Genomic DNA, 10,995 nt, shown 5'->3' with positions numbered 1-10,995 from the left:
ACTGTATCAGTTCTCTAATTTGCTAATTTTCTCTACCAGTTTGAATGAATTGATAGGAACATGCCCTTCAAAGTTTCATCCACCCTGTGACCCCTTCTCCACTTTCTCTGCTTCCTGGCCTCCACAAGTTGAGCAGCACTCCTCTACCATACCCTTTTGTCATGATGTTCTGCCTCAACTTGGTTTCAGAGCACTGGACTCAGCCAACTATGGACTAAAATTTCTTAAACTATGAGCCAAAATAATCTTTTTTGCCTCCAAGTTGTTCTTGTTGGGTATTTTGGTCATAGTGGTGCAAATTGGACTAACTCAAAATTTGGTATAAGGAATGGGCTTGTTGCTGTGACTAACCTGACCATGTGGTCCAGAAGCCTTTGGAATTGATTTTGAAAAATTTGGAGATACATGCTGGAAAAGTTTTAAAATGTTTGAGTGGAGTTTAATGGGTGCTTCTGGTGGGTACTTGAAAGACCAGAATACAGACAGTGAAGACCATATGCATGATGATTCAGGGAGAAATTAAATCTCTGTTGGGTCATTCATGATGCATTCTAGCAAGAAACTCATCTCCATTTCTCTCATGTCCTGAAACATTATGTGAGGCTGAATTTAAAGGTGATGGACTAATTAATCTGGTGGAGAAAAGTTCAAGTCAGCATAGCATTCAGTCAGTGACATGGATTTTGCTGGAAGAGTTTAGCCAGGTTTACTGTGAGAATTGGGAGCAGAAAACAGAGTTGAAGGTTTTATAAAATCTTTCAGTATATCCAGAAAAAATGTATGTAAATCTAAGGCCAAGAAGTTATGCTGTTGAAGAGATTACAGCCATTAAAAAGATGCTAGGTGCTTTGCACAGAGGTGATAGAAAAGAAGGCTGAGGGCATCTCAAGAATTTGCAAGACCATACCCATTGCAGGCTCAAGGATATAATAGGAAAAAAATTCATTTGAGAAGAAATCTGAGGGTACCCTGATTTCACAGGGGTACCTATGAAGTCATTTCACTGTGATGAGCCTAACAGACACTTAGACACCATTGCAATAGAATAAAATAAATATAAGTTCATACCTATCTAATTAACCATATATTTAAGTAAATTTAGAAATGAGGAGGGAATAGTTCTTCCTTATAATTAAATTATAATTAATAACTGTAAAGGGTATGATGGGAATAAAAAATTGACCATTTGTGACACATCATCATAGTTCTTAAAGGCAGGAGTTATTAATGAAGCTAAAATTAGTGTGGGAAAATGAAACAGGAAGCAGAATACTTACAGTCTCAAATTATGTACCCCCAAAATGCTTATTAAGTACAAATAGAAAAAAGTAACTATGCAGCTATCACTCTAACCAAGTTGCCAATGCTAATATCACCCAATAACAAGATATAGGGATTTTTTTGAATTTCCTTAAACAGTGCACTGAGAAGGTCATAGCATCACTCATGTATTTTGGTTGAGTAATGCATAATCTCAGTCTCACCATGAAAAAATGTCAAACAAGGACATGCTGCAAAGGACTCTCTCTCTAAACTCAGATCATAAAAGACTGAGGAACTATCTATCTTACATTGGAGAAGAGATATGAAGATATGGCAAATAACTTAAATAAGTGACCTTGGAGAATAGGACAACTGGCAGTATGTGAACATGGCCTATAAATTAGTTCATAGTATTACACCAATGTAAATATTTTGGTTTCAATGGTTTGCTCTGGTTACGTGCAATCTTAATATTTGGAGAAGCTATGTAAAGGCTATATGAGATGCATGCTACCCATGTTTGAAGTTTTTGGTAATTTAAACTTGAAAATAGTTTAGTAAAAACTTTAGTTTGGAAATTTCTGAGACTTTTAACTTTATTATGAAGTAAAGCTCCTTGTTTAGGAATATTACTGATTCAAAAAGGAAGATAAGGTTTACAAAAGATCAATCCTAAAATTCCTAAGGTATAGAATGGGAAACAAATAACTTTGTCCACTTGAAGGTGTCACAGAATTGTCATGATAAGTGGGATGCATGAATTACTCAGATATATGAGTTGGAAAATCATGGCATCAGATAATTTACTCATTGCAAAGGCCTTTAGAGTTTACTTTTCTAACTTTATAGATTCATTTTCTATTAAAACCCTCAGATATAGGTAGTTCACAATTTTGAAATACAATCTATTTTATTGTTTAAAAATTATAATTGTTCAAATGTCCACCCTTTTATCAACTTAAACATGACTTACTGGTCTAAAACATTTGGTTTGGAAAAGCCTAATGCTTTATTATAGGACAATTTCTCAAATATTTTAGAGCTCCTTTAGCTATTTCTTCTTATATTTTAGATTCCAGATGTTTTAGAGCATTGATCACTCTCTTTAGCATAACTTATTTGTCATACTGGGTACTTTAAACCTACTTGGGATTGTTTACTAGGATGCTCAGAAAATTTAGACATAAAATTTCTAATCAGCTGGTAAGTCTTCACCTAACATGATCTATGCACAACAATTGATATATAAAAGGAAAATTACAAAGTATTTGATTCTTTAAGAGCTAGTGTATACTTATCTGGAATATACAAGTAATATGAACTTTTTATCCACACATTCTCATCATTGCCCTCATGTGGTAATGCCTCATGTGGTAATACTTTATACCCACTATGAACTAAGAAATTAACAACTTGAAAGGATTCTTTTATCCCAATATACAGACATAACACAAATTTTCTCTATTTTTTGATTTTTTCTCATTTTTTATCAGTGGTAACATAAACACATTCATCAACTTGTATCATGAACATCAAAGTAGACCACTTTGTTTTACCTTTTGTATATATACCTTTGTGTTATTCACAAAGAAGGAATGGTTGATAAAATACTCACTGCTATTTGGGAGCCAAGTCATGACTGCTTTGTTAGGCATAGTGAAGTTATTTTTTAAAGAAATTATATATTAAAATCTTAATGAAATTCAGACACTGATGTGTGCACAATACCACGAATGGACTTTCTCACAATTTGTGTACTTCCATATGCAACCCTAGCAAGTGAAGATTAAGTCAGTGGCAGACTTCTTTATTTTTAATATTTATTTTTTAGTTTTAGGTGGACACAATATCTTCATTCCATTTTTATGTGGTGCTGAGAATCTAACCCAGTCCCTCACGCATGCCAGACGAGTGCGCTACCACTTGAGCCACATCCCCAGCCCGGCAGACTTCTTTTTATTTATATTTATAAAATTTCAAATTAATTTTTAAAAAATCAATGTATTCCACTTAGTTCATTTAAAACACTATGAATTTTCATCTTTAAATAAAATTGAGACCAGGTGTCAGTTGGAATTGTGTATTCTCATATTTTTTTAAAAAATGGTTTTGACTATCATCTTCTGAGTTCATGGAGTGTGATCCTTAACATAATCTCAAACTTGGAAACTAAAGAATAGTGTTGAACTTGTAATTGAAAATTATTTTTCAGTATGGATATTTCTTTATAATGAATTCCCATTGACCATAATATTTGTACTTTTAGTCTTTTTCTCCCCTGCTAAAAATAAGAAAAACTTCATGTTGACAATTCCAGCATCAACCACGAGGGGGCAAAAATGTATCATGCACAATGGAAGGGAAATTAGCAATAGTAAACTAGATCCAATGGAAAATAAAAATGGAAGTGAAATCAGTAATGACATTAGTCCCATGTTAGAAAGAATAAAATGCCAATATAGCCCTTCAATGATAAGATGTTTAATTTTTATTTTTATTTCATTTTCAGTGCCAGAAGAAGTAAATCTAAACGTTGGAGTCAAGTGTAGCAATAGAGATGAGTGAAGACCTTGAAATCACTGAAAGTTCTGTTATACTTACTCTACTCCGATACCTTCAAATTTTCAAAATAGATTTTAAATTGTATGTATTTGTGGGGTACAGTGTAGTATATCAATATGTTACTTCAACATGTAGTAATCTTCAGATCAAGGTAATTAGTATGTCCATCATTAAGGGTAGTTCTATAGAATACATTTCTGAAAAAATTTATTAAAAATCAATCAATATGGAGGTTTCTCAAAGACTAGGCATGGAATCACTATATGCCCCAGCTATACCACTCTTCAGTATTTATTCTAAAGAATTAAAGTAATCATACTACAGTGATACATGCATACTCAAGTTTATAGCAGCACAAATCACAATACCCAAACTATGGAATCAGCCTAAGTTTCCATCAATGGATGCATGGATAAAGAAAATGTAGTGTATATATACAATGGAATTGTATTCAGCCATAAAGAAAAATGAAATTATGTCATTTGTGGGAAAATGGATAAAACTTGATACCATTATGTTAAGCAAAATAATTTAAACTAAGAAGGCGAAGAGTATGTTTTCTCTCATATGTGGAAGCTAGAGAAGAATAGGAAAAATAAAGTTGAGGGGGAGGAATCTCAGAAAATCAAGGGAGAATAGTAGAGAAAAGGGACCAAGTGGCGGGTGGAGGCAGGAGGAGTGCTGGAGTGTGATGTTGACCAAATTATATTGTTATATTGTGAGCATGTATGAATATGTAGCAACATATTCACATCATTATGTACAATTATATTTCACCAATTTAAAAAATGTGGAAAGAAAAAAAACAGACAAAGTCACAATTAATATAGGAAGTTTTAACACAGTTTACTCCATAACTGATATATCAGGCCATCAAAAGTCAATAAAGTAGAAAATATGTGAACAACTTCATGCTAATTGTCAAGTCTAAACAATGCTCCTTACAAGTGCAGAACACATGTTCAAATAATGTGGGATATTTATAAAAATAGATCAATAAAACACGGATGAATTCAGAAATCATTATGTTAATGTGAATTGAGCCAGCCACTGAAAAAGAAATGTAAAATTATCTTATATATATATAGAATCTAAAAAAGTTGAAACTCACAGAAGCAGAGTAGAATAGTTACAATAGAGGTTCCAGGGGCTGGGCAGGATTTAGGGGAAGTATTGATAAAGTTACAAAATTTCAGTTACTTAGGAGGAATAAGTTCAAGAGATCTATTGTACAACATGGTAATTATAGTTAACAACAATATAGTACATTCTTAAAAATCACTAAGAGTAGATTTTAAGTGTTCTCACCACACACACACACAAAATAAATACATGAGGAAATGCATGTTAATTAACTCAATTTAGCCATTTCGTATGCATATATATTTCTTTTTACTTTTTAAAATTTTTTTTTCTGGTACTAGAGATTGAACCCAGGGATGCTTTACCACTGAGCTACATCCCCAGGTCTTTTTATTTTTTATTTTGCTTAGGACCTCTCTAAATTGCCCAGACTGGCCTCAAACTTGCAAGCCTCAGCCTCTCCAGTCTCTGGATTACAGGCTTGCACTACCACACCCAACCACAATGTATATATATTTCAACATGTCATTTTTTTTTTTTTAGAGAGAGAGAGAGAGAGAGAGAGAGAATTTTTTAATATTTATTTTTCAGTTTTTGGCAGACACAACATCCTTGTTTGTATGTGGTGCTGAGGATCGAACCCGGGCCGCATGCATGCCAGGCAAGCGCGCTACCGCTTGAGCCACATCCCCAGCCCTCAACATGTCATTTTTTGCACACTAAATATGTACAAATTTTGTTAATTTAAAAAATAAGTAAATTGTCCAAAAAAATCAATCAAGAAAATGGTCTCCATGGATATGAACATTAAAAGTGCACTTCTCATCAAAGATTATATCATCAACTTAAAGGCCAAGAAGTCACAGACAGGAATTCAGCTAAAAAAACATGATGGAGCATTTATGTATACTGGAGTGAACTATGGTGTTCTAGTTGTTGGCTTTTTATATACCATTGGTGTTAGGGTTTTCAGACCTTGTGTTATAACATGAAGTTAAAATCAAGTGTAAGACAACTGGTCACAGTTGAAGTCCTGAGTTCCTAACTTACCCAGATCAGAGTCCATGGTTCATTTTGAAGTCATTCTTCTGTATACACCTTGAACTCTCTAGGCTGCCACCTCTATTGTACTAGCCATGCAATTGCCAAGCTTGCTGAAATAGAACCCTTTGCTAACTCAGCACCTGTATCAAGCAGCTAAACATAACTAGAGACAACCCAGTAACCTTGCTAATGGTTATTATTTAAATTCTCAAATCATTAACCCTAAGTACATTCCTGGTACTTATTTGAAAACTAACTGCTAATCATTTTTTTTGCGCTCTGTCCTAGGCAATTATGTTCGAACTTCTTTTTTCTCATCGTCCCAAATCTCTCTCTCCAAATTCTCATCTGCTTCTTACTTATTTCACTTGGAATACAGGTGGGATGAGGACAGGATTTCCAAGCGCTTCAAATATTCAGTCCACCAACCTGTCTACCTGATGGCACATTCTCTGCCTTCCCTCTCTTGAAGGAAATATTTACCCTCTGATCAAAGGCCAAATCTTCTACTTTGTACTGTATTCTTCTCCTCTTGCCTATTCAAGGACTTCTCTTTTAGAGTATCTCCTCTTTTCTGTATCATTATTTGCTTTCTATGAGATATTCATATCAGAATACAAAGATGCTCAACTTTTTTTTCCTTTTCTATTTCTATATCCACTTTTCTATTTCTATATCAGATTTTAATTATTGATCCATGGCTTTACTTCCTTATATAGCAAAACTACTCAAAAATGATGGCTGTCTTTAACATTTTCCCTTCACATCCTCCCATTAACTTTGTTCTGTTCTCTCTACTACACAAAAATTGTTCTTATCAAGCTTATTAGTTATCTCTAGGTTACCAAGTCCTTTATTAAATTATCGGTTCTCTGCTTAACCTACTATGGTGTAGGAGCTATAATAGCTCCCTCTTCCTCTAATGTCTTTTCTACTTTCCTTCTGGGACTGTTTTACCTATCCCTGGTCACTTCTTCATACTCTTGCTTGATCTTCCAGATCAAGTGTCCCATGGCTCAGTCTTCCAGCATCATATACTAACTTCCAAAGTAATTTCGTCTGGTCTAAAGATTTTAAATATCATGATGGTCCACAATATTTTTTTCTGCATTCATGACAACTTTTCCCTGAATTTCATGCTAGTATATCCCATTGTCTATTTCACATGGCCACCAAGATCTCATCAGGATCACACATTTAGTAAGTTTGAAAACAAATTAATTCCTCAAAACTCACTTCCTATAAGGCACTTAATGGTCTCTCACTTGCCTACCTTTTTAACACCTTATGGGAACAGTTGCCCCTTTGATCATTTCAGTTAGGCAAATATACATTTCCCAGTCAGATAAATTACCCCATAGTAGCTGTATTATATAAGTCTGGTCTTTTATCTCAACTCCTTATCAGTAAAAAACAAGGTGGATTTTTAGCAATGTCTAAAGAAACAATTTCTGTTTTTTGTTTTTTTTCGGTTGTCAGATGATCCTTTATTAAAATATTCTCCCATGTACTTAACTGTGGAAAAGAAAATCTCTCATGTATTTCTTAACTAGCTGGACACTCCACTGCACCACCATTGATGTCATCTATGATGTCAAGAGGGTGGCGGCCATCAACATTACAACCCACAGAGTTGGGCAGTCCCCAGAATCTCCTTAATGGTTCCAGAAAGTTCTCTAGCTAAGGGTTTGGTGATGCATCTGTCGGGCAATGTTGACAATTTATCAAAAGTGATATTTCCACTGTGTTTAATGTTTTTCTGTTTCCTTCTGTCTCTTGGTGGCTCCTTGAGGGCTTTTATGATCAGGGCAGAGGCAGAAGGTACCACTTCAATCTGGGCTTATCTGTTCCGCAGTTAGTTTCATTGTAATCCTCAAACCCTTCCAATCACCAGTTGCTTTGGCAATGTCATCACCAACCTTTGTGGGAGACAGACGCAGGGGGCCAATATTGGCGGCCAGGGCAGACATGGCACCAACCTGGCCGCTGGTGCACCTCATGTACATAACTTAGATTTCATTGGGGTTGAACTTGGGCAGTGTGGTGGAGGCGGCTGGTGATGGATTAACCCGGATTCAGGACAACTGAAGAGAGTTGCACCTTGACCTCTTCCAAGCCCAAAGCTCTGTTTTGCTTATTGTCATTTTCCCTTTCATTGTCCTATTTCTGTCATATACTCTATTCTTCAGAATCAAATACCAGTCTTCATATAAATGATAATTTTACCTTGTATCATTGCTTTCACACTAATATATAAAACTCTTACTCTATCTATATTTACTTGAATAAACCTGTTCTGTTAGCCTTGCTATCCCTGAACTACACTGTATACATTTTTACAGGAATCTTCCTCTTATCTTTTTGCATAAATCAAATTTATATAAAACAATTGATTGTCAAGGGCAAAGTGCTCAATTCTTTAGAAGACCAAGCTCCCAGCTTTAGGCAGATCCCTACAGAGTGATGAGAGCAGGAGACCTGGCAGTCAATTCTGTGACAGATGCTGGGGCCAAATCACCCAGACAACTCCTCTCAATAATAAATCTGAGAAGCTAATCTCTGCTAAATTGTTAATGGCCGCTAATGAGATATTCAGCTACCCTTTCAGATAGGATATTTGCATTTAAATGAGCCCCTCTGGAAGGACTCCTATAACACAAAGGCCAATTCTAAATGGTGACCCTGTCCTGTGGCTCTGGTTTCACCTTGTCCCTTGCTGGGACTCATGGCATCAGTAGGTCATTTGATCTCTAATTTCAGACTACCAGAAAGGAAACACTACAGACCTCAAAGTCAAGATCTAAAGTTTAGTGTCTAAAAAGGACTGTGCAATGAAAAGTCATAAAGTAAAAAATAAAAATACCTCTTTCATAACACCCTACTCTTTGTACTTTAAATTACGTGACATATTGCAGAATGTCAAATTCCAAGAAGACAATTTCAACCTCTATATGTTTAAATAAAACATTTTCTACTTCTTTTTCCTTTTCTTTACAGTTTCCCTATGTCTCTTACCACACTGTACTATGTGAAGCAGTTAAACATGACCATTTCATATCTTTGATTTTTGTCTTTTCCATAATGTCATCTATATACTGATTCCCTTCTATGAAAGGTCTGCGTTCCCATGAGAAACTGTCTATGCCTCCAGTGTCTGGTTTCACACAATGGAAACTGTACTGAGAGGATAAGAAAACATATTCTGGGGCTGTCCCAAGTCACAGCACTGCCCACTGCCTCAGACAAAATGAAGATAATAACTAACATCTTTCACTCTTTGAGCAAATCTGGATATTAGCCTGTTCTCCTCACTTCAAAATAGAGACAATGTCAGGCTGTGTGTGTAAGAATCCTCACCCAAGGCTGAAGTTCAACTGCAAAACCTCTAGCCTTCCAAGTTTCTCATTCTCTTCCCTTTCTCATCCTCCCTCCCTTTGACTTTATATGGGCCTTTATTTTCAACACCAGATCCCTAGCAATTCTTTCAACTCAGTTAGAAATTGTTTAGACTGAGTAGTTTCATTCTTCAAAAGTATCTAGCACTTAGAGATGAAAACATGTCCAACTTGCAAGAATAGCATTTGTAGAATGTGCACTGCCCTTAAAGTTTGCACTAAGCAATTTCACATAATCTCATTTTATTCTCACAGCAATTCTACGTTGGGATTTTAATCTTATTGTTTTGTTTTCACATGGACCTTTGTCCATTTGGAAAGCCTATGTAACTCCTCTGGATAAATTTAAATGCGTAAAATACAGTACATAGAATTGCAAAGAAAACTATAATTTTAAAGTTTAATAATCAAAGTTATGAAATAAATTTATGATCTAAAATATAAGAGCACTTAAACTCATTAAATAATTACAGCAGTGTTTCTATTAACTGCTATACTTTTTAAAACTATGTGACATTAGGGGAATGGATTAATAATTCTGATGCTGTTAAACCTATACACCAGAATTAAACAATTATGTGAAAACACAGCAGATGACAGGAATGATGGGGGAAGTCGCTAGAATGATCTCTGTGTTAATGCATTAGAGCTGGATATGGATATACCAGTATGTATTCATACTTAGTTCACAGACATTTGGACACAGACATTTACATAAAAAATAGTTAAATATGTCTATAAACATGGGTTAGTAAACACATATATATTTTTTTTATTCGTTAAGAAGACCTAAACAAAACAACACCCAGTAGCAATGAATGTACCTAGAACCCAGATCTTTGTTTGTATTCATTCTCCAGTAAATGGAACCAGGGTTCCTTGGAGAAATGGCTGATTCTAGGAATGGCTAGAAAATATACAAGATTAGCCTAGAATATCTTATACTACCATGGAAATTTCCCACACATAATTAAATCACAAAGAACTGTTAACACACACACAAATCAAAGAGGTAAGTTAAAGAAACACAGATACCAACTGAAAGAGCTCCCAATGGCCCATGTTGGAATAATTTGAAAAACAAAATAAATGATATGGATATTACCTAAAGAACAAAATACATATCCACAAATCTATTTTGACATAAACAGATAATTTAACAAATTAATATTTAGGGGAGAATAGACAAAAATTCTATGCAGAAAAAAATCCAAATACTTGATGCACATACTTCATCCTTAAATACAATTCCTCCTCCTTAGGTTTGCCCTTCAAATAGTGTCTTGCTTCCAAGAAATACACTAAAGAAGGGATGGGCAATAACTTCACAATGGAGAAACATAGCAAACAGTGGCTGAGCAAGGTCAACAACAGACATAAGTCACATTGATTGTAATGATCTCAATATGATGTGATGAAAAGGATACTCTACCTCTGGGGTCATCCTCTCAATAACCCATAACCACAGTCTTCTCCAAGAAAAGCATCAAATTGCAATAGTGGGACATCGTACAAAATACTTGACTGCTACTCTGCAAAACTATCAAGATTGGGCTGGGGTTATGGCTGGCGGAGGCAGAGCGCTTTCCTAGCACCTGTGAGGCACTGGGTTCGAGCCTCAGCACCACATAAAAATAAAGGTATGTGT

At 35.1% G+C, this 10,995-nt stretch overlaps 1 pseudogene; it reads right to left on the bottom strand.

The window, feature by feature from the left end:
- Positions 1-7,424: 7,424 nt before the first annotated feature.
- LOC114101598 (large ribosomal subunit protein uL11-like) lies at positions 7,425-8,108 on the bottom strand (annotated as a pseudogene).
- Between the last annotated feature and the right edge of the window lie 2,887 nt (positions 8,109-10,995).

Source organism: Marmota flaviventris, chromosome 15, assembly GCF_047511675.1.
Source record: "Marmota flaviventris isolate mMarFla1 chromosome 15, mMarFla1.hap1, whole genome shotgun sequence".
NCBI lineage: Eukaryota > Metazoa > Chordata > Mammalia > Rodentia > Sciuridae > Marmota > Marmota flaviventris.
This window is presented reverse-complemented; position numbering and strand designations above follow the sequence as displayed.